A 26,003-nucleotide genomic window follows, 5' to 3' on the forward strand; every position below is an offset into this window, starting at 1 on the left:
CAACAAATATGTGTGTTACTTTACGAACTGAAAGAATATCGAAATAGATGAAACTAAACAAATCAAAACTAAAAAGTGCTAAACCAGTTATAAAATACAAAAAAAAAAAAACAACATGGGCTGGTTCGACTCGACCGATACCAACACCACGTACGTCCAACTTGGAAACGACGCCCAAACCTGGACAGGAATCATCATAGCAGCCTGCCTGATGATCTACACAGCTGGAAGATTCATCACCAAGCTACACCACATATACACGGAGAGGACAGCCGAGCGGACAACAAGAAGGATCATCGCCAATCAGGTCTAAGTTAAGTACTGATTTTGATTTTTATTCATTTATATATCTATAGAGTACAGTAGAAAAATTTTTTCTCTTGTAAAAGAAACTTGAAAGTACACAGTCAAATATGGAAAATATCAAAGAATTTTTTGAAGAAATAGAGGCAGCCGCCGAATATTTTAATGAAATCGACCGGCAAGCGGCAAAAATTTTTAAAACCAAAGAAAACATAAAAGCCTTTGCCGAAGCAGAAAATCACACATTAAATTTAGAAATTAAAATTTTTCCTGAACAGTCTGAGAAAACAGAAATAGTTAAAATAGAAGTATCGCAGGGGCCGTACTTCGACAAAAAAGAAGCAACTCGAAAAAACAAGGCTTATTTTGCACGGAAAGGAATTTACCTGGATTCTGCACAATATAACCTCTGAAAAAAAAAACAAATTTTAAACAACCATATTATATGATGTAAATTCTACAGTTTTACTAACAACAAACAAACCATTGAATATGAATGGACGAAATTGAAGAAAGCCTGAATACATTAAAGGCAATCGAAAGTAATTTTAGGAAAGCTCCGAATAGAACCTATTCGAGCCAAATTTTACTATTGAAAAGAAGCGAAGCCAGCTTCGCTCAAAACGTAATTAACGAAAAACTTGCCGAATTAGAAAACAATCTAGATTCAGACCTTTTCAATTTAATCAACCGAGAAGCAAAATTGCTCTCAGGAAAAATTTACAATATCATAGACACTAAACTCCCATACGCCAAACCGTCGTTATTGCCTAAATTTAAACGGGCGACAAAGAAATTAATTAAGCTAAATCGTGAGGCAAAAACCAAAATGACTAATCAGGAAAATACAATAAAAACAGTGACGGCTTTGATGCCGGAATTTGATGGAAATCCAACAAACCTCACCAGTGTCATTGATGCACTGGATATTATTAAGACAATAGTCACAAATGATAACAAACAATTAGTTATCAGCATCATATTATCAAAACTAAAAGGCAAAGCACGAAGCGCATTTGCCGCCAAGCCCGAAAACGTCGAGTCCATAGTGGACAAATTAAAAACAATTGCACCCGCCTCCGTAGGAGCAGTGCAATCTAAACTAAAATTATGCAAACAAAAGTCTGACATAATTACCTTTACAAATGAAATCGAAACTCTCGCTACACAGCTTGAAGCTGCGTACGTAGCGAAAAAAATTCATGCCGAGGTAGCAAAAGAAATGGCTACCCAAGAAGCAATTAAACACATGGCGGAAGGTCTAAAAAATGAAAAAACATCAATTATTCTTCGAGCAGGAACATTCACGGACCTAGCTTCAGCGATAAATAAAGTGCTAGAGGTAAACCCAGCCTGCGAAGAAAAGATACTATTTGCAAAAATGCAAACGAAAAATACGAATATACAGCAAAAAAGTAACGGTGAAGGTCGTCAGTTTAAACAACAACCGATACCATTCTTCAATATGCCTTTTCAGCCACAGTTCCAAGCACAGCGTGGCTGGAATAATCAAAACAACCAACAAATGCCTAACCAAGCGAATCAAAGTCAAGGGCGCCAAATGAGACCAAATTTTAACCAATGGCATAACCTGCCTCAACAAATGTTCAGTTACGGACAGTTTCCTTATACTCCGTATCAGCAGTTTTATCAACAAAACCCATATCAATACCAAAATAACTGGAGAAATAATTCCAACATCAATCTCAGCAACGCACATCCAAACAGATGATTGCGTGATGATTGCGGAAAACACATCGGAGCTGACGTCTGGTCCCCAAGACGTCGGCCAGCAACGAAGTGCAAATGGGACAATCAAGACAAATCAGAACATGAGAATGGATGTGAACCAGAATGTGGGTCACATTCAAGCTCTGTTAACGAATCAAGCAAGCCAGCAATGAAAATATTCAATTGCGAGATAAGTTATACAAATTTTGTAATTTTAAAATTAGATGTCTGTAACAAACCGGTCACACTAATCGTAGACACAGGTGCAGACATCTCTATATTAAAAGAAAGCGCACTAAAGCCAAATATACTTATTCACATGAATGAGAACTGTATTATAAATGGTGTTACCGAAGGTAAAATGGAAACCGAAGGTAGCACATATGCTAATATCAAACTAAATAATAATTTAATACCACATAAATTCCAAATAGTTAACGATAAGCTACCTATCTTTACAGACGGAATTCTCGGTAGAGACTTTCTAATAAACTACGAATGCAACATATGCCTGAAAACATGGCTAATTACTTTCGAAATAAATAATGAAATCTTCGAAATACCCATTAGAGATAAATTCAAGGAAAAATTTATTATACCACCTAGATGCCAAGTAATTAAAGAAATAAAATTAAGAAATATCACTGAGGATAGTGTTATCCTATCCGGTGAAATAAAGCCAGGAGTGAACTACTCAAATGCGCTTATCACTCCTGGTGCCCAATATGTAAATATTATGAATACTAGCGATAGTTTCGTACAGATTCCTTTTAATGATTTAATAGAAAAAATCAAAATAATCCCAGCTAGCAACTACGAAGCAGTCGGAAACGAAAATAAAAACTCTAAACGAAAAATTAATCAACGAATACTAGATTTACAAAATCAGATTAATATTAAAAATATACCAATCAATGCTAAAGGTAAATTAATAGACCTATGCTATAGATATAACGACATTTTCGCACTCAAGGATGATCCGTTAAGTGCAAACAATTTCTACAAACAAGAAATTAATCTAGAAAATAAATCACCAGTTTACATAAAAAATTACCGAACACCTGAAATCCACAAAGGAGAAATAAATAATCAAATTAATAAGATGCTTGATGAAACAAATATTATCCAACCTTCCGTATCCCCGTATAACTCACCTCTTTTACTAGTACCGAAAAAATCAACTACTGAAAATAAAAAATGGCGATTAGTCATTGATTTTCGCCAATTAAACAAAAAAATTATTGCGGATAAATTTCCATTACCAAGAATCGATGAGATACTTGATAATTTAGGTCGAGCAAAGTATTTTACGACACTCGACCTGATGTCAGGATTTCATCAGATCGAATTAGTAGAAAACTCAAAAAAATACACAGCATTCTCGAGTTCAACAGGCCACTATGAATTTAATAGATTACCTTTCGGACTAAACATTTCACCCAATAGCTTCCAACGTATGATGACAATCGCTCTGAGTGGTTTACCACCAGAGTGTGCGTTCTTGTACATTGATGACATCATCGTGGTGGGTTGTTCAATCAACCACCATTTGAAAAATCTAGAGATGGTTTTCCAACAACTCAGGAAATATAGTTTAAAACTAAATCCAGCAAAATGTAATTTCTTCGGAAATGACGTCACATACTTGGGTCATCACATTTCGGAAAAAGGAATTTTGCCAGATCCATCAAAATTCTCAACAATAAAAAACTACCCCATCCCAACAAATGCAGATGAAGTTAGGCGATTTGTAGCCTTTTGTAACTACTATCGTCGTTTTATCGAAAATTTTGCCAAAATAGCACACCCATTAAACAAATTACTTAGAAAGAATACAAAATTTGACTGGTCGCTCGAATGCGAACAATCCTTCCAAACACTTAAAAATCTACTTTTAACGCCAACAATTTTACAATTCCCTGACTTCAACAAGAAATTTATCGTAATCACAGATGCTTCCAAAATGGCTTGCGGTGCAGTTCTTGCTCAGACACACGACAATATTGATTTGCCAATAGCGTACGCAAGTAGATCGTTCACCAGAGGCGAATCAAATAAGTCGACAATTGAACAAGAGCTGACAGCAATCCATTGGGCCATCACGCATTTTAGACCATATTTATACGGAAGGAAATTTCTTGTCAAAACAGACCACAGACCATTGGTTTATCTGTTTTCGATGAAAAATCCTTCCTCAAAATTAACAAGAATGCGTTTAGACCTCGAAGAATTCGACTTCGAAGTAGAATACGTACAAGGTAAATTAAATGTAGGAGCGGACGCACTCTCTAGGATTAAAATTAACACAGACATGTTAAGTAATATGTCTATTTTAAAGGTTCAAACTAGAGCCGACAAAAGGAAACAAAATGACGAAAATATTATTCAGAAAGAGAAAAATTCTAATGATTCGTTAGATACTGAGCCTGATCAACTCAAAGTATTTGAATCAATCAATATAAATGAAGTACACAACATGCAAAAATTAAGCATTGAAAAATCGTCGACTATTTGTGGCCTAAAAATTAAAATTCAAAATAAAAAATTAAAATTCAAAATAAAAATTACAAAAAGGACTTGACTCAAGCGTCATTTACCCGATGTATAATAACAAATATGAATGAATCTCTCGAGAGAATCTTAAATATTATCGAAGAAAAAGCTAATAAATTGAATATTGGAAAAATTGCTCTAGCGCTTTCGAATACAATTTTCAATTTTATTAGTATTAATAATTTTAAGTCAGCATGTAATAAACATCTGAAATCACTCCAAATCATACTCTATCAACCGCAACGCGAGATAGATGAAAAAAACCTAATTAACAAAATTATCCAAGAAAACCACGACTCTGCAATTGGCGGACACATCGGAATTAACAGACTCTATCGGAAACTAAAGTGTCATTATATATGGCCAGATATGAAAAAATCCATTGCAAATTATATACATAATTGTATAAAATGCAAAGAAAATAAACACACCTTTAGAACAACAGAAAACTTTATTCAAACACCAACACCACAAAAAGCCTTTTCTACAATAGCTATGGACACAATAGGACCATTTACAAAATCAAATTCAGGAAATAGATACGCGCTAACAATTCAATGCGACTTATCTAAATATATCATCGTGCAACCAATTCCAGACAAGCAAGCAGAAACAATAGCAAAAGCTTTTGTCGAACACTGCATTCTAATATACGGAACCCCGTCTATTATACGAACAGATCAAGGAACCGAATATAAAAATGAAGTCTTCCACAAAATTAGCGAATTACTCAAGTTCACTCAAAAATTTTCAACACCGTATCACCCTCAAACTATTGGAAGTCTAGAGAGAAACCATCGATGTCTGAATGAGTACGTAAGACAGTTCGTCAACGAATCACATATTGATACACATTGAACTGATCTTTGGTAAAACAGCATCAGTACTACTCGGAATTGAAATACAAATTAAAAACTGCAGCCTTGAAAGCAAACCAACTCATAGACAAAATCAAAACTAAACGAAACTCAAATCAAGAAAATAAATCGAAACCCTCTTCCATTCAGATAAACGATAAGGTAATGTTAGAAAATCACAATAGAACAAAATTAGACAAAATTTACAAAGGCCCTTACATAGTAAAAAATATAGACCACCCAAATGCAATAGTAGAAAACCTAGAAACAAAGCAAACTCATACAGTCCACAAAAATCAAATTGTTAAATTGTAATCATATACAATAATATTACCACATGTTATACAAAAATAAATTACAAATCTATGGAAAACACGAAATTTTACTCAAGAACAAATTTTTAAAACTATTATATTTTATATCATATTATATACCATATAATCATACACGTACTTACATCATTACCATAGCATAATCAAATTATATAAAAATATCGCTATACAACTATACAATTATAAACTCCAAAACATTATCTTATTACTATATCCCTGTTACATTCAAAATTACCTTATTGTCATTTCTTTACATACCATTATACCACACAAATTACACTATTGACATTATACAATAACATAATAATATCTAAACCCAGGAATTATAACACAGAAGAAAAATTAAAACATTTTAAAACACATTACACTTCACACAATATTGTAAGAGATTTCTTGAGACCAGACCTTAATTTTTATCAACCGAAAATGACTCCGTAAACTTCATCTTTTTTTTACGGGGAAGGTGTGGCGGAATTACAAAACCACCACGTTTTCCACGTTAAACACTCAGAACAATTGCAATAGTACATTTCATTTCATTTCATTTCGACACAATGTAGTTACATTGTAAACGTCTTCTTGGGAATACTTTGTACGGAAATCAGCCATACATCGTAGCACATACAGCTTTATGATTTGATGCATCGGCACTTTACAAATCATAAACTTTAAATATTTTATGAGTTGGACCGATACAGCCGAAATTATGCTCGGTACCAAAAACGGTCCTCCTATCTTAAACACTTGAACTGCTTACAGCGCACAAGCAAAGTAACGCAATGAATATAAACACTTTAAACCATTGCGCCGCTGGCGTGGATTTTCCGCCTCGCGCGAAGGAAAATAAATAACTTCAATTGTTTATTCAACACTAGCCTTCTCCATATAATCATTACCAAAACTTTTTCGATATATGTAATTGTCAAGTCTCAAGACTTCTCGTCAAACTTACACGTACACAGAAAAAATTTGTACATTTTATAAAAACCAAAATGCAGAAATAAAATTGAACATTCATTCAGTAACCAATGCGGGAACTGGACTTCTTCGTTAATGAAAGAAACCTGCCACACCGTCGTCTATCACCAATAGCTAAGGAATTCGTAGGGCCGTACCAAACGGGATTTACTTTAGCCCGCGCCACTACGGATCACATATTCGTGATAAGACAAGTACTCCAGAAGTGTCGTGAATACAACGTACCCACGCATCAGCTATTCATTGACTTCAAAGCGGCATACGACACAATCGATCGAGGACAGCTATGGCAGATAATGCACGAATACGGTTTCCCGGATAAACTGACGCGATTGGTCAAAGCAACGATGGATAGAGTGATGTGCTACGTCCGAGTGTCTGGGAGTTCCTTCGAATCTCGGAGAGGGCTACGTCAAGGTGATGGACTTTCTTGTATCTTGTTCAATATTGCCCTGGAAGGTGTGATTCGAAGAGCGAGGATCGACACGAGTGGCACGATCTTTCGAAAGTCCGTACAACTTTTTGGCTTCGCTGACGATATTGATATTGTGACACGTAACCTTGAGAAGATGATGGAAACCTACATCGAACTGAAAGCTGAAGCCAGGCGTATCGGACTGGCCATAAATGCGTCGAACACGCAACCGCAACCGCACGAAATGGACCATCTACAAAACGCTCATTAGACCGGTTGTTCTCTATGGTCACGAGACCTGGACTATGCTGGCAGAGGACCAACGCGCTCTCAGTGTTTTCGAAAGAAATGTACTGAGGACCATCTATGGCGGAGTGCAGATGGAAGACGGAACGTGGCGACGGCGTATGAATCACGAATTGCAACAGCTGCTAGGAGAACCACCCATCGTACGGACAGCTAAAATCGGACGTCTACGATGAGCTGTTGTATAATCCTTGTTTTTCTGTACAGATTATAACTTAATGCTATTAAAAAGATCTGACCTGTTTTTTAATTCATCTCGGTGATCGACGTGGGCGTACAATCTAGGAGCTGGAGGAGAGGCGGTCCGTGGTTCGTGTCCTGGCTTGAATGGTTATCCTTTCCCACCGTTCGTACGTACGTTTTTTTTTATGGCGGGCCCGCTGATTCCACTCGCGAGTCTACAGTTGAGTGTGTACGGTAATTGATGACCGATCGACACTCCAGAAGCAGCGGCAACTTCCGACGGCCCGTAGATGTGAAGAACGAAATCACTATCAGGAATCAGAACAAATTGGCTCAAATGGCACGTTCCCCTTGATATTTGGAGATTTGTGCCTTGCCATCAATTTGTTTTTATCATCATTTTCCCGATATATAAGAGGGAAGGATTGAAAGGAAATGGTAAGGGTTGGACTAGGATAATGGGAAAAATTGACGACACAAAAACACATAAAAGCAGAAGTAAATTCTGCACCCCTAATGGATGCCGAACAATCTGCTGAGGATCACATTTAGTGGAAGCAGAAGTAAATTCTGAACCTCTACGAGGTCCCGAACAGTCTGCTGTTAATAAAACCTCCAACCCCCGAGAGGATTTAGAGATCTTACAAAAGCGACACCATTCTGAACTCCCGGAAGAATGCAGAACGATTCGCAGTATGTACGAGCAGAAGTAAATTCGGCACCCCCTAAAGGATGCCAAACAATCTGCTAAACCCTATTTAAGGTGAATACAGAAGGGATTCATTCACTCCAGGAAGAACGATGAACCCTTCTGACTATAGCTCCTTACCACATTGGGTGAGAAACGAGAGAATATCCTTCAATTTTAGCTCCGCATACACAGACTCAACCATGTATGGAGAACCAAAAACCCGGATACGTAGCTGCGTCAATGCGGGACAGTTACATATCAGATGATATGAAGTACCATAATCGCATTCACACAAATCACACGAATAATACTCAGCACGTTGAATAGTAGCCATGTGATAATTGAGTTTGCAATGTCCAGTCAGAGCTCTGACCAGAATACTGCAATGTTGCTTGGAGAAATGCAGTAGACACTTTGACATTTTCAGATTTAAATCTGGTAGAAATGCTTTTGTCAGAGCGCAAGTTTGCAAGCAGCGCCAGTGGCTGGCATGTTTGGATGCAGCCCAAGAACGAATCTTGTGCTTTATCCAACTAGTTGAAAGTGGTAAAGCTGGTTCAGGACCAACGAAATCATTCGTTGCACCAGCTCTAGCCAACTCATCAGCCCATTCATTTCCAGTAATACCAGAATGGCCGGGTACCCATAAGAAGTAAACAGCATTTGAAATGCTGAGGTCTTCAATTTGAGTTCGACATGCGATCACTAGATTCGACCGTGAGTCATTCGAACTGAGTGCTTTTAAGGCTGCCTGACTGTCGGAACAAAAATAAATTCGTTTACCACAGATCCTCTGCTGAAGTGCCGATTGTACTCCACACAGAATCGCGTAGATTTCTGCTTGGAACACAGTACAGTATCTACCAAGTGAATGAGACTGCTCCAGCCTCATTTCACGACAGTAGACACCAGCACCAGCACGACCATTCAACAGAGAACCGTCCGTATAACAAACTATGTGTTCATCAAGTTGTCGTTCCAGACAACCAGACAACCATTCCTCACGAAGAGGATAGCTCACATGGAATGTTTTGAAAGGAAAACTGCATGTGAGAGTTAGGTCACTAGGAGCGAGTAAATACTCATCCCATGTAACCATTTGAGACCACAAGCGAGTGTGGCTGGTAGCATAATCTAATGGGTTACTGTTCCAAAGCCCTGTAACCCTAAGACGGTATGCACAAGATAATGCTTCTTGTTTTAGGAACACATGTAGTGGTTTAATGCACAGTAGCGCCTCTAGAGCAGCAGTAGGAGTTGTCGTGAATGCTCCTGTCATCGCCATTAGGACCATCCTTTGGAGATGATTTAGCTTTGACTGAACTGTCGCGACTTCTCCTTTCTGCCACCATACAAGACAACCATATGCTAAAATTGGTCTAACAATAGTTGTGTAGATCCAATGAATATATCTGGGTTTGAGTCCCCATGATTTTCCAAAAGCTCGTCTGCATTGGCCGAAAGCCATACAAGCTCTCTTAATCCTGAAGTCAATGTGAGCAGACCAATTCAGTTTTGAGTCAAGAATAACCCCGACGTATTTAACTTGATCGACCACAGTGACCTCTGAACCGAAGAACTGTAACGGACGAGCTCCTGTGATTATCCTACGATGAGTGAAAAGCACCATTGATGTTTTGCCCGGATTTACAGACAATCCAACCTGACAACACCATTGTTCAACAGATCGCAGGGCTTGCTGCATTAAATCAAAGAGAGTGTTAATGCTTATACCGGTCATCAATATATGATAATCGTCGGCAAAACCATAAGTCGGAAATCCAAGGTTATTAAGTTTCCTTAACAAACCATCAGCGACTAGGTTCCACAAAAGTGGGGATAGTACACCACCTTGAGGACACCCACAGACACTCAGCTTTCTAATCTCTGCTTGCCGAAGCGATGAACAAAGAAGTCGATTGCTAAGCATTGCGTGTATCCAATTTGTGATACTTGAAGGTATGCCATGACCACGGGCTGCTTCCAGAATTGAATTGAAAGACACGTTATCAAAGGCACCTTCAATATCTAGGAAAACTCCCAAGCAAGATTGCTTTTGTGAGAAAGCTTTTTCAATGTTGTACACAACATCATGTAACAGGGTTGTAGTGGACTTTCCACGCTGGTAAGCATGTTGCATTCCATGTAAAGGTTGCACGCCCAGACTAACATTCCTGATATAGTGATCGACTATGCGTTCCACTGTTTTAAGAAGAAATGAGCTAAGACTGATAGGCCTGAAACTCTTCGCTTCCTCATAAGTGTCGCGACCGCCTTTGGGAATAAATTTGACAATTATTTCCTGCCAGGCTCTTGGAATATATCCTGTCGCAAGACTAAAAGTAAGTATTTTCTTCAAAACATGTTTGAAATGTTCATACCCTTTCTGCAGTAACACTGGGAAAACTCCATCCTTTCCAGGAGATTTGTACGGAGCAAAACTCTCAACTGCCCACTTGACCGATTCAATCGTCACAACGCTTCGAGCAAGGGCCCAAGAATCGTAACTACCTGAAAAAGTCTCGGGAAGAGCTGTCGGTGATGGATCCATACATCCTGGAAAGTGAGTGTTAAAAAGGCAGTGAAGTACATCACTTTCATCAGACAAGTGTTCACCATCTGAAGTTCTTAAGAAACTGACATTAAAGTCCTTAGACTTCGAAAGTAACTTATTTAATCTGCTAGCCTCGTTGAGACTAGAGACATTTGTGCAGAGGCTTTTCCAACCACTTCGCTCAGACGATCGAAGAGCATTTTTGTAAGCCCTTCGAGCCAACACGAATGCCTCCGACCCATCTCTGCGTCGGTGGTTCCAAGCTCTTCTGCATAGTTTCCTTAGTCTAGCAAGTTCAGCATTCCACCAAGGAGTTCCTCTAGTAGCTCGCACAATCCGAAGTGGACAAGCCTCTTCATATGCTGCAACTATGAGTGAATTTGTCTCGTCGACAACATTTTCCAAATCAATTGGGGTTTCAATTGTTGGTTGGTACCCGTAAAATCTAGTCGCCAAGCCCTCTTCATAGAGGTCCCAGTTTGTAGATTTGGGATTACGATATGTGACAATATCAAATTTAACGTTTGAATGATCAAAGAATATGTACTTATGATCAGACAACGAAGGTTCGAGCTCATCGGAGACGAGCCAATTCACCAACTCATGCGCAATTCTATCAGAGCAGAGAGTTACGTCCAAAACCTCCTCTCTTCCAGATCTCGCAAAAGTTGGGCGGTTTCCTGCATTGACTATGTGCAGGTTTGTACTGCTCACGAATTCCATCATATCAGAGCCTCTCGAATTTATATCTGTGCTGCCCCAAACGATATGGTGAGCATTTATGTCACTGCCGATTACAAGCGGTAAATCACTCTTGCAGCAGTATGATACAACCTTTTTGAAGTCATCGCTTGGCGAAGGTTGGTTATGCGGTAAATATGCCGAACAATAGACATATTTCCTGTCTATGCCATCAATAGTCATACCAACTGTGACAGCACAAATATCCCGAGTTGTGAGCTCCGATATGAGAGAAACATCGAGAGCACTATTTGCAAGTATGCATGCTCGAGGCATTTCACGTGGATTAGTCATACCGATCTTGTTGAAGGCAACAAAGACTGGGTTTAACAATTTTCCAACGTAGAAGTTTCCCTTTTGGAAATATGGTTCTTGAACCAAAGCTATAGAAGCTTTACCTTCTTGAAGAAGTCTGGATAGATTCATAGTTGCTGTACGTCTATGCTGAAGATTGATTTGTGCCACTCTAACCATTATAAATTAGAGTAACGAACATTCCACCTCCAGCACCAACCGTACAACAACTACAAGAAACCAAATATATTGGCTTATAATCGCCTATAGCGAACCATGTAAGGATTTTTTTAAATGTTATTATCATTTAAATCCCACGAGTTGCGAAGAAAGAAGTTGTCCACTGTGCCAGAGCTTCGCTTAACACAGTAAGGGAACACCCCAAGATATTCCGTTCACGACTGCATTGTTTAACCTCCTGCAGCCATTCAGCCATCGGCACGGAAATACACCTTGGCTTAGGAGTTCCTATTTTTGTGGCCTTTTACGACATGGAACAGGAAACCAGTGGATCAATTCTTGGTAAAAAAATAATTCCGCCGGATGCCACACGGCTTACCTGTTTGGTGGACTTATACCACCGGTACAGGTGGACCGTAGCGTTATTCTTAGCCAGTTGGGAAACCGCTACCGACACTACACGGCTATCTAGGCTGCTCAGAGAGGGAAGTTGACATTGATGGTCAACTTCCATGGAACTTCCAACTTCCGCGAGTCTACAGTTGAGTGTGTACGGTAATTGATGACCGATCGACACTCCAGAAGCAGCGGCAACTTCCGACGGCCCGTAGATGTGAAGAACGAAATCACTAACTTGCCACGAGCTAAGCTACAAGTGGTCGAGTCTTCGGATCACCCAGAGACCACACGACCTACACCTACCAGGCCGGAACACCTTCACTTGAAGGAATTTCAGTCCTTCAAGCGAAACGGATTTAATACTCTTCTGTCACACTAGATATTTTCATATAGCATTTACCTTGACCTCGAGTAGAAAACTATTACTCATTTATACTGGCTGATACCAAATGGATTTTTCCTAAACTAAGGATGTTGGATGTTAGATTAATTAACACAAGTTTCTAACTCGCAACTCACTTGCTCCTGCCTGACTACTGGGCACCTTGGGCCTAAATCACGTGCTCAACCGCTAGATACTATCTCGAGTACTGTAAGTTTATAAGAATCGGTAATCTATAATTCTTGTTAACTATATTCTAGCTTATTCACATCGAACTCACTTTATTGCTTCGATCGGCGATTCGCACTTAGTTTTGATAAACTTTTCTAAACTTGGTAACTACGTCTGTGGCACAGTGAAGGTCGTATTGAGAAAAGAATGATAACAGTACAATAGGAAGGGACCGTTCCCTCTTAGTTCTTAAGTTCCCGCTGTTCCCTGTGTACGCGTACGTGCATATCCTCATTTTTGTACATTGGCTATACTACCTAATTTCATATTGGAGCGATGTGATCTGCGTTTCGATCCGTTAATGCAATGATTATAATTCCGGCCACTAGGAACGCCGCGATACAATAAAAGAACTCGAAAAATTCAAATCTTGCTCCTTGTATACAAGAAGGCCAAACTTCTGCCTATTTATAGCTCATACAACGAAACTACAACTTGTTTGTATTATGGTGTCGGTATTGAATGTAAGTTTATTTGCTGTGTTATTACTTATTAGATTAATGAAACATCCTTAGATTATTGTAACACTGTTACATTACCCCCATCTTATGCAACAAATTTGAACCAATTTCAAAGCTTTTTTTACTCTTTACAAAATATTTGAGGTTTTACTTACATCTCCATTTTTTTCCTCCTAGTCCAGATTTACGAATTCATAATAATCCTCTGATTCACTTCCTAATTTATTCATCTAATATCATCATTACGGTGCTCCAAAATTATCACCATCCATCCGAAAAACATAAAAAATTATTTTTTTGCCTTTCTCATATAGAAAGGCTATGCAATCACTGTGAAAATCGATTTTTTAACCGAGGCCCGGAGGGCCGAATGTCATATACCATTCGACACAGTTCGACGAACTGAGCAAATGTCTGTGTGTGTGTGTGTGTGTGTGTGTCCGTCCGTGTGTGTGTGTGTGTATGTGTGTGTGTATGTAACAAAAATATGCACTCACTTTTTTCAGAGATGGCTGAACCGATTTTCACAAATTAAGATTCAAATGAAAGGTATTATGATCCCATAGCTTGCTATTGAATTTCATTTGAATGTGACTTCCGGTTCTGGAGTTATATGGCAATATGTGAAAATTTGAGAAAAAGTTTACACTCAATTATCTCTGGAACAACTCAACCGATTTTTCAAATTAAGATTCAAATGAAAGGTCTTATAATATCCTAAAAATTTGTGGAACATTTTATCAGGATCCGACTTCCGGTTCCGGAACTAAAGCGTGATAAGTGGAAAATTTCCAATTTTTTTAGTATTTTTCCACGAACGATGGTTTAAAACAGGTACAAATCCAATAAAACTATCTGATAAATTCTTCTAGTTTGCAGACCTTGTTAGTTTGTGGGCATGAAAACTTAATTCGGCACTACTGGTCCCCTCTTTTCCTGTTCCGAGAGCACCGAAAGTGGAGAAGAAAAAACTCCTAAAACTAAATTCACTTCGATTTCTCTGCGATGCTTGAACCGATTTTCACAAATCTTGATTTGAATTAAAGTTCATACTGTCTTTAAACCTACTATGAAATTTCATCCGGATCCAACTTCCGGCTCCGAAGTTACAGGGCGATGAGTGTCAAAATTTTCAAATCGCCATATAGAGTGACAATATGTACAACACCGAAAGAAGAAGAAAACACAAAACGAACAAGGCGTGCTTTGTTCTATTTCGTACACGTTGTGTAGCGATGTCATTAATAATAATAATAATAATAATAATAATAATAATAATAATAATAATAATAATAATAATAATAATAATAATAATAATAATAATAATAATAATAATAATAATAATAATAATAATAATAATAATAATAATAATAATAATAATAATAATAATAATAATAATAATAATAATAATAATAATAATAATAATAATATTAATAATAATAATAATAATAATAATAATAATAATAATACTAATAATAATAATAACTTAGGAACTACTGAACGGATTGCCACCAAACTTGGCACAGGTACTTCTTGAATATCAGAGATGGTTTAGGGAGTATATTTATATGGAAGGGAGCGAGTGTCATAAACAAGGGGGGGTCATGGAAAAATTCATATAACTTGACAAGAATCGATACGTTTTTAAGACCGTAGAACCATTTTGCATACCTTACATATGACTATATGGGGGGTGGATGTAGCAAGTGCCTTTAAATAGGGGGGGTGTAATGTTTAAAACGGCATAATTCCGAAACTATTGAAAGGATTGCCACCAAACTTGGCACAGATACTTCTTGCTCTTCTGAGATGGTCATAAGCGTATTTCTATGGGGGGAGGGAGCGTAGTAAGTGTTCTTAACAGGGGGAGCTCATGAAAAAATTTATCTAATTTGACGAGAATCGATACTTTTTTAAGATTATAGAAACATTTTGCATATATTAGATTTATATTATATGGGTGGTGGATGTAGCAAGTGCTTTAAAAAAGGGGGGGAGGGGTGAAATATTTGTAATGGCATAACTCCGGAATTACTGAACGGATTGCTATCAAACTTGGCAAACTTTTTATGGGGGAGGGAGCGTAGCAAGTGTCATAACCAAGGAGGGGTCATGAAAAAATTCATATAACTTGATGAAAACCGATATTTTTTGGAGATCTTAGAAACATTTTGCATACCGCAGATATAATTTAATGGGGGATGGATGTAGCAAGTGCCTTTGAAAAGGGGGGTGTAATGTTTGTAATGGCATAACGTAGCAAGTGTCCTTAACAAAGGAGCGTAGCAAGTGTCCTTAACAAAGGTGGTGTTTAAAAATATTATCTAATTTGACGAGAATCGGTACTTTTTGAAGACACTTTTTGCACAACTTAGATAAGATTATAAGGATATTCTGTTAGGAGAGGGTGTAGTAAGTGCCTCAAAAAAAGGAGTGCAATGTTTGTAACGGCATAACTCCGGAACTATTGTACGAATTGCTATAAAATTTGGTACAGTTATTTCTTGCTGTTCAGAAATAGTCATTAAGGTATTTTTATAGGGGAGGAAGCGTAGCAAGTATCATTAACAAGAGGGGCTATGAAAAAAATTCATAGAATTTGACAAGAATCGATAATTTTTGAAGATCATGCAAACATTTTCCATACCTTAGATGTGATATATATGGGGGGTGGATATAGCAAGTGCATTTAAAAAGGGGGGTGTAACGGCATAGCTCCGACACTACTGAACGGATTGCTATCACACTTGGCATAGCTGCTTTTTGCTCTTCAGGGATAGATGTAAGGGTATTTTTATGGGGGAGAGAGCGTAGCAACTATCCTTAACAGGAGTAATGAAAAAAATTATTTAATTTGACGAGAATCGATACTTTTTGGAGACCATAGGTACTTTTTATGCAACTTAGGGAGTTCGTGTGGATGGATGTAGTACGTCCCTCTAAAAAGGGGATGTAATGTTTGTAACGGCACAACTCCGGATTTACTGAATGGATTGCTATCAAATTTGGCACAGATACTTCTTGCTCTTCAGAAATGATCATTAGGACATTTTCACGAAATATAGTGTGTATGAAGTGTCCTTAACATGAAGGGAGAGGATCAATGACGAAATTTTAATAGTATCGAATATAGAAGGAGGGGTTGTACCAAAGGTGGGAATCGATATTTTTTGAAAAGCACAGATACTTTCTACACTACTCAGGGTAATCATGTAAGAGATCTGTAATAAGTTCACTGACAAAAAGGAAGTTAAATCAAAATAGATTTTTTTTTTTTTTAAATAACTATTTATTGGAATATGAGTTAAAATTAAATTATTAAGATTTAAATTGGGTGTTCAGCCACAAGTGGTGACTTTTCAGCCCTGTTATATATATATGATTTGGTTATTACCATGAAGACATCATTTGCTTCCGCAATTCTGAGATTTTTGTGTAGGGAAAATACTAAACCTACTTGTATTGTGTAATGGGGAAAAGGAACTTATGTACTAACTTACTAACTAATACAGAGAGCGAATCGATTCAATTGAAGATTGCATCGATTTTTGTCGGAATTTGCTTATAATATTATGTGACATTACATCTAATGGTTCTATATTTGTGAGTCTGTGTAACTCATTTGTACTAAACCAGGGAGGACGCTTCAGAATCATTTTCAGAATTTTATTCTGAATCCTTTGAAGCGTTTTCTTCCTGGTGGAACAACAGCTTGACCAAATTGGTACCGCATAAAGCATGGCTGGTCTGAAAATTTGTTTATAAATTAACAATTTGTTTTTTAAACAGAGCTTAGAATTTCTGTTTATAAGAGGATATAAACATTTAATATATTTATTACACTTTGCCTGGATTCCTTCAATGTGATCCTTGAAAGTGAGTTTTTTGTCATACGTTAAACCTAAGTATTTAGCTTGATCAGACCATGTCAATTCCAAGCCATTCAATTTGAGAATGTGATTATTGTTTGGTTTAAGAAACGAAGCTCTTGGCTTGTGAGGAAAGATAATTAATTGCGTTTTTGCTGCATTTGGTTTAATTTTCCATTTTGACAGATAATCACTGAAAATATTTAAACTTCTTTGTAGGCGACTGCAGATCACTCTTAGATTTCTACCTGTGGCTAACAGACTTGTGTCGTCACAGAATAGCGATTTCTGACAACCAACGGGTAGATTTGGAAGATCAGAAGTGAAAATATTATACAAGATTGGAGCTACACTCGAACCCTGCGGAACACCGGCTCGTACGGGTAGCAATTCAGATTTACAATTCTGATAGCTAACCTGAAGAGTACGATCAGTTAAATAATTTTGAATCATTTTGATCAAATAAATAGGAAACTGAAATCAGACATTTTTGCTATTAAACCTTTGTGCCAAACACTGTCGAATGCTTTTTCTATGTCTAGAAGAGCAACTCCAGTGGATAACCCAGAAGATTTATTTGATTTTATCATGTTCGTTACTCTGACAAGTTGATGAGTAGTTGAATGTTCATGACGAAATCCAAACTGCTCTGGTAAAAAAATTGAATTCTCATTTATATGAGTCATCATTCTCAACAAGATAATTTTTTCAAAAAGTTTACTGATAGAAGAAAGTAAGCTAATTGGTCGATAACTTGATGTTTCTGCTGGGTTTTTATCAGGTTTTAGGATAGGAATTACTTTAGCGTTTTTCCATCTTTTTGGGAAGTAAGCTAATGAGAAACACTTGTTGAAAATTTTAACCAGGAGTCTCAAGGCAACATCGGGAAGATTTTTAATAAGAATATTAAAAATTCCATCATTACCAGGAGCCTCTTCATGTTTTTGAGTTTCCTAATAATTGATTTAATTTCATCAAAATTCGTCTCAATAATGTCATCGTGTGATAACACTTGGGTTGAAATATGCTCATATTTCAGTGAGACTTCATTTTCAATAGGACTCACAACGTTTAAATTAAAATTGTGGACACTCTCGAACTGCTGAGCAAGTTTTTGAGCTTTTTCACCATTTGTAAGAAGTATTTGATTTCCTTCCTTGAGAGCAGGAATTGGTTTCTGAGGTTTCTTAAGAACCTTAGAAAGTTTCCAGAAAGGTTTAGAATATGGTTTAATTTGTTCAACTTCTTTAGCGAAATTTTCATTTCGCAAAAGAGTAAATCTATGTTTAATTTCTTTTTGTAAATCCTTAACTATGTTTTTCATAGCAGGATCACGAGAACGTTGATATTGTCGTCGACGAACATTCTTCAACCGAATGAGCAGTTGAAGATTGTCATCGATGATAGGAGAATTTAATTTAGTTTGAGCTTTGGGAACTGAAAGATTTCTAGCTTCGATAATATAATGATTCAAATTATCAATTGCTGTGTCGATATCCGCAGAATTTTCTAAAATAGTTTCATGATCCACATGATTTTCAATGTGAGATCTGTAATCCAACCATTTAGCTCTATGATAGTTGAAAATAGAACTAATTGGATTAATTATAGCTTCGTTGGAAAGTCTGAATGTTACAGGAAGATGATCTGAGTCAAAATCAGCATGAGTAATCGGTTCACTACAAATGTGACTTTGATCTGTTAGAACCAGATCAATTGTAGACGGGTTTTTCACGGAAGAGAAACAAGTAGGATTACTGAGATGAAGAACTGTGAAGTAACCAGCTGAGAGTTGATTATGAAGTATTTTACCATTACTGTTATTTTGCCTACAATTCCACTGGACATGCTTAGCATTTAAGTCCCCTATTACGAAAAATTTCGATCGATATCTTGTAAGTTTTTGCAAATCGCCTTTAAAGAAATTTAATTGTTCGCCGGTGCATTGGAATGGCAAATATGCTCCAGCGATGAAATAAATTCCATGAATGGTTTCAACTTCGATTCCCAAGCTTTCAATAACTTTAGTATTGAAAGAAGGTAAAATTCGATGTTTAATTTGCCGTTGGACAAAAATGGCAACTCCACCACCAATTCCAGTAAACCTGTCAAATCGATGAACCACATAATGTGGATTACTTTTCAATTTTACATTTGGTTTAAGAAAAGTTTCTGTCACAATGGCAATATGAATTTTGTGAACTTTGAGAAAATTAAAAAATTCATCTTCACTCGATTTCAAATATCGAGCATTCCAATTTAAAATATTCAAATAATTATTTAACATCACTGTTAAATTTTAAATTCATTATAATATTATTTGCAAATTTCCATCCGATTTGAAATGCTTCAAAAAGTGATGAAGTCGAATTCATTTGGATGATCATTTGAAAAAGTTGATCTTGTAGGTAGATCATTTTATTTTCAGTTATATCGCCTAAATCGACTTCATTTAAAGAAGCGAATGGCATTTAAGGAATATTTGTAGGTAGACTGCCATTAGAAGAAGATGATTTGGCCGGTCTACCTATTAATAAATTGTTTTCGTTAGAAGAAGAACTGCAAGGCGGTCCTGTGTTTTGATTATTTACATTAGAAGAAATAGGAGATAGATTTCTACCTAATATACCAGCATAACTGACATTAGAAGAAGATGATGACGAGGTCGATCTACCTGTCAATAAATTGTTTTCGTTAGAAGACGAATTGGCAGGTGCCTTAGAAGAATTTTTAGGTATGTTCTGTAAATTTAAGGTCGTTGATTTGACTTGTTGTCTAAGCGAACGTGCGTTTAAAATTTTTTCCCTGACAGGACATTTCAAATAATTGGATTTATGATTTCCATTGCAATTTGAACATGAAAATTTATCAGTGGTTTCATTCATTGGACAAACGTCTTTCGAATGCGATTTACCACAATTCAAACACCGTATATCCATATGACAGTTTTTGGTTCCATGACCGAAGCCTTGGCAACGACGACATTGCGTTAAGTTTGCAATACGATTATGCCGTTTATAATGTTCCCAATGAATTTTAATGTGGGAAATGAAACGTACTTTTTCTAAAGTTTTCAAATTGTTTACATCACTTCGATTGAAGTGTATTAGGTAAAGTTCATGGGAAATTCCAGAGCGTGGTTTAGAAGCACCATTCGCTCTTTTTTTCATAAGTATTACTTGGGAAGGGGCAAAACCAAGCAATTCTTTTAGTTCATTTTTAATTTCATCAATACTTTGATCATTTGATAATCCTTTCAAGACAGCCTTGAAGGGTCTGTCTGATTTTATATCATATGAATAAAATTTATGAAGTTTCTCGGACAAATATCGAATAAGACGTTCGTAATCTTCCAATCCATCCACCAAGACTCGACATTCTCCTCTTCGTCCGATTTGAAATGAGACTTTTACTTCCGGGAGAAAAGTAGAAAGCTCAGTACGGAATGCTTTGAAGTCGGAAATCATCACCGTCACTGGTGGCATAGATTGATGTTTCTTCCCAGAACGACAAGCGTCCATTTTGGGAATTTTTGAAGAATTTTCTTCTATGTCGCTACAATCGGATTCAGGAAGAATCTCGTAAATATTGTTAGACGGCATAGGATCAACGGAAGGGAAATCCGTCCGTTGTCTTTTATTTTTACATTCAGATTCTATAAGATCGTGAATGTTATTAGAAAAATGTTGAATAACGGATTGTGATTTATTCCGTATTGAATTATTTTTAGCCTTAGGCTTGTTGCCTTTCTGGTTGGACGCAGGCATTTTTGAAATTAATGAAATTTTAAATTAAATTAACTAGGCTAAATTAGTCTTCGATTAGACTCCTAGCTAGCCTTAAAAAAGGCTGATTAATTTCTTAGTCACTCTAATATCACTCTTTGTATCACTTAGTCACTCTAATATCACTCTTTGTATCACTTAGTCACTTAGTTAGTGATTCAGGTAGCCTTGAAAAAGACTGAAGCCTTGAATCAATGAAACTCTAGGTAGCCAGAAAAAAATTCCAGGAGCCAAGAGCTATACGCGTGCGGTGCGAACGACTGTTCAACACCGACTGTAAATCAAAATAGATTATAAGGTTATCTTGAGGGTGAGAGAGTGGAGTAAGTGCACCGAACAAGGAAAGTAAAGGAAAATTGATCGGGTTTTACGAAAAATTGGTACTTCTTTACGAGTACAGTATATTTCTAGCAACTGAGAGAGGCTCACAAAAATATTCACAAGAGGAGGGGGAAGTAAGTATTCTCAACATTGATCTGAATTGACGAAATCATACAACCAATGTGCATTTTATTATGTAAATTGAGAAAACTGTCGACTCAAAGTGATGAAAATAGGATTACAACAACATTTGTATTAACTGAATCATTATTCTATAGGTTTTCCTCTCCGATGAACGACCAAAATGGATAAAACCTTGGTAAAATAAATTATATAAAAACGTCATTCTGTAGTACGTATGTAGTTATGATGTTAAACAACCTTTCGTTATAAAATAACCATTTTCAAATGGAAAATTTTGAACAATATATGATGTCATAAAATTTTTATAAAAAGGAGGGAGTAGCAAGTGCTTATATCCATGGAAGCCAAAGGTATTGTAGATTGAGTGTGACGAGAAAATACGGAAGTACATATAGATATAAAACTCGGAGGTTACTAAGAAGGTATTTATAGAGAGAAAGGTGTTTTAAATGTTCCTAACAAAAGGGTTCAAATATAAAACTGACCCAATTTGTCGAGAATACCATGAAAATTATGATTATTGTGAGATGTGAGATGGGACACTGATCATTCGCAATCTGAACATGAACGGAGTATTGTTCGATCGGGTTTCCGTCTAAATTATGTTTCACTACAATCAAAGTATTCCACTAAGCAGGACAACTTCGAGAATTTTTTTCGACCTTCCCTTCACGAAACATTTCCGAGCAACGCCGGGTAATTCAGCTAGTAATAATAATAATAATAATAATAATAATAATAATAATAATAATAATAATATTAATAATAATAATAATAATAATAATAATAATAATAATAATAATAATAATAATAATAATAATAATAATAATAATAATAATAATAATAATAATAATAATAATAATAATAATAATAATAATAATAATGTTTTATGCTGCTGATTCATGCTGTTTAGCTTAACTTACATATGCAGAAGTAAGAAACGCGGGTTTGCTTCGTCTGTTAGATTTCGTTTAATTGGTTTAATCGAAATAGAGCATGAGATAGTAAGTATAGGTTTAACTACGTTCAAAACTGTTCCAATTTGTAGGTCATATTTATTGGTAGGAAACGAACCAACTTCGGCTATTCCGTTTATCTGAATCCGGTTTCGGAAGAATTGGAAATAGTGATTAAAAACTGCAAAAAGGATCTCACTCACTTTTCTTGGAGATGGCCAAATCGATTTTTACAAACTTATTCTATAATTTGTTGTGGATACTACTTTCGGTTCCGGAACTACAGGTTAAACAGGATTTGAAGAGTTTGTGAGATTAGGTCCGAACAAATTTTCCTATTTCTATTCAAGAAATAGCTGTTTTTGCGAATTTCACGGTTATATTTATGATGTAATGAGTAATATGAGAAAGGCATCATTACACAACTAGGTGGATTAAAATAGGTTTTTTTCGCTTTTGCTTGACCGCTATTCCAACCTTCACTCTTATTCCTCTTTCAACCCCTCTCACTTATCTTCGCTCACTACTGTTACTAGCGTGCGCTGGCTGTATTCAGATCTCAATCCGAACAATTCCATGTCAAAAAACAAAGGATTCAACCTCACCGTCAAGTAACAACTCGACAAATTATATTCGCGATATACCTTCCGACGAACTAACTGAACTGAAACATTTTTTCCCTCTACTGTAATCCATCTCTTCAATTTATCAAAATCCATTTCCGCTTCTACTGTATCGATATAAACTGTCAAACGGTCTTCCGTTTTAGCACCAAAATTTTACGTCAAGTCTTATAATCGTTCGTGCTTTATCGTAGAAAACGGCGTTAAAACTCTAGTTTTCCAATTTTCTAACCCGAAAATATGGATTAAACGTACATTACGCACGCCTCTTTAGTTTTTCCCATTTTCCGACGAGCAAATGCATGGAGTAAACTATTAACTTTTTCGCAGTTTCTGACGAGAAGCTCGGGAGTAAACGAGGTGTTTCCAACGTCTGCGCTTTATATGTACCAAGTTGCTGCCAAATGTAATGTATCAAATGTAACAAGTTGTTGTTTTCCCCAATTTTGCAACGAGAAATTGAGTATCGTAAATAATGCGTTCCTGAACTCTCCGTGCTCGCTTTTCCCATTTCCCACCGGAGCAAGTGTAACGGACTGCCTGTTTTGTAAGTAGGTCTATTGATGTAATATTTGGAAATTAAGATGTATGTACGACGTTATCATTTTTTTTGGAAACTAGAACCTAGCGACGTTGCTTCCTGGATCCATGAACGTGAAAACTATAATCACTATTTGTTACTGGTAAGTAAGCAACAAATCCCCCCTCTAATTCCTAACCTTCCGTCTCCTGTTAACTTTTTGTCGTGAATACGACTTACTTTACTATGGGGTGCCTTTTCAAAATTTACCCTCTGAGAGAGTGATAAGTTTTTGATAGTAAATATCTCTTGTTGTATCGAACGAATCAAGATAATTTTTGCTACATGCCATTGGGAATATGATCACAATTTTATGATAAAATTTTCAGTTGCGTGACATAATCTCAAATAATTCAAAATTAAACTTTTCTGAAATGTTTGGTATAAACGAGTATCAAAGAGGATAATTCATAAGGCGCGTTTGCTTTTCTCGTATTTTTTAAGGTCATAGCTCAGTGATCTGTGAAGGGATTTATATAAACTACCAATAGAATCGAAATTTTTCAACTTAAACGTGTATAGCAAAAGCATTGAAGTGTTTCAATAGTACACTATTGAAAAACCTGTCTCATTTGACCCATGTCAACACCAGCCAATCAGAACGCGTTCTGAGGAAGAGAACAAAATATCTGCTGCTGTACAACAAATCGTTCGAGAAAAATGTTCCGAAAAGTGGTGAATATCGCAGTGAGTTCCTCAACGAATCCCTACAGCATATTGATAGTTTCTTTCAATAAATTATGCAAATCCGAAATGAAATAAGCGACATTAAAATTCTGTATGCGGCTATTTTTATAGCCGTTAGGACCGCCCATCAGTGAAAAAGCTACAAACGAAATCACGTAAAAAGAAAGCTCCTAGCAAAAATTTTATCAGTTTGGATTCTATCGCCACTGCGAGCAGATGTATTTTGTGTCGTTTGCAAAGCTAGTTTCGCTTCCGACAAGAGCGATTACGTCACAGCTGCCAGTCATTTTCATTGGTGAAAAAACAACGGTGAAGAGCATCACACAAAATTAGCCGTTCTAATGGCTCTAAAAGTTTTCTAAAGAACTATTAGAAATTGTTTTTCTCAAGTCTAAGGTAAATATCCTCGGTTTAGTGCAAATCTAAAACAGTTTGGTTAGATTTGTGCACTTTTCGCTGTGTGAAATTTACAGTAATCGAGATCAAGTGAAGCTTTCTTTGTTTTTGCAAAAAATGAGAAAAAGGGGAATGCTTGCATAATTCATACAACTGATCAACTAATTGATATTCGGAGGGGTTAAGGAACATGTCAGTTGTTTTCGTATTCACGACATCCAGTTATGTCTCTGACATTACCCACCCGCCTTTTTTTCTATAGCAAGTCTGCAACTTTCGCCTATTTTTTACTATTCCTAAATTATTCCTTTTTTTAATATAAATTATTCACATTTTTTTCTTCTGGCACCAAAACCAATTAGTTTTGAGTATTTATGCCTCTATCGATTTCTCGTTTCCTTACATAGCTGTACATAGAAAAGGGAATTCCAATTTTAATTTCAATTTTATATTCATTTTTTTTTGCAAATCCGCTGATCTGTATACTTCCAGCTTATTACGATCTAAACTCCTCTAATTCAAAACAGTGAGTTCCAAGTTTCTCAACAATTTTTGCCGGTGCGTATGTGTCGGCAAGTTTTGCATTAAATCGTTTTCCCTATCTTTCCAATGTTGTATTTAACTTGTTTCGCTCGTGATCGTAAGTTGTAATATTTCCCATATCGCTCATATCCCTTTTTTAGATTCATTCGTACCTTCCCAAATATTTCCTTTTTCTCATCGCTCAATTCTTCTGTCCTATATTCCAAATTTTCTCCAGCTCTCTTATTCTCGAGTACTCATTTCCTGCACTAATATAATTTCTTCCGAAATTGACGAAGTATGGCGTGAATTCTGTCGATTCATGGACCGCTGTCCGAAAAGCCATTGCGATTTTCTGCAAATTTTCATCCCATTCATTTTGTTCTTCTTTTAGGTACGTCCGAATGGCTGCTACAATTACTCGATTTACACGCTCGGTCGGATTATTGGCAGGATGATAGTTTGCATTTCTCCAGTGATTTACACAGTATTTCTTCAACAGTGTGGCCAAGACACTCGATTTAAACTG

At 36.5% G+C, this 26,003-nt stretch overlaps 1 protein-coding gene across 1 annotated transcript in view; it reads left to right on the forward strand.

The window, feature by feature from the left end:
• LOC131438546 (solute carrier family 22 member 21) overlaps positions 1-26,003 on the forward strand; it is a 640,450-nt gene that overhangs the window by 312,590 nt on the left and 301,857 nt on the right. The gene's annotated exons all lie outside the window — the stretch shown is intronic.

The sequence above is a fragment of the Malaya genurostris genome, chromosome 3, assembly GCF_030247185.1.
Source record: "Malaya genurostris strain Urasoe2022 chromosome 3, Malgen_1.1, whole genome shotgun sequence".
NCBI lineage: Eukaryota > Metazoa > Arthropoda > Insecta > Diptera > Culicidae > Malaya > Malaya genurostris.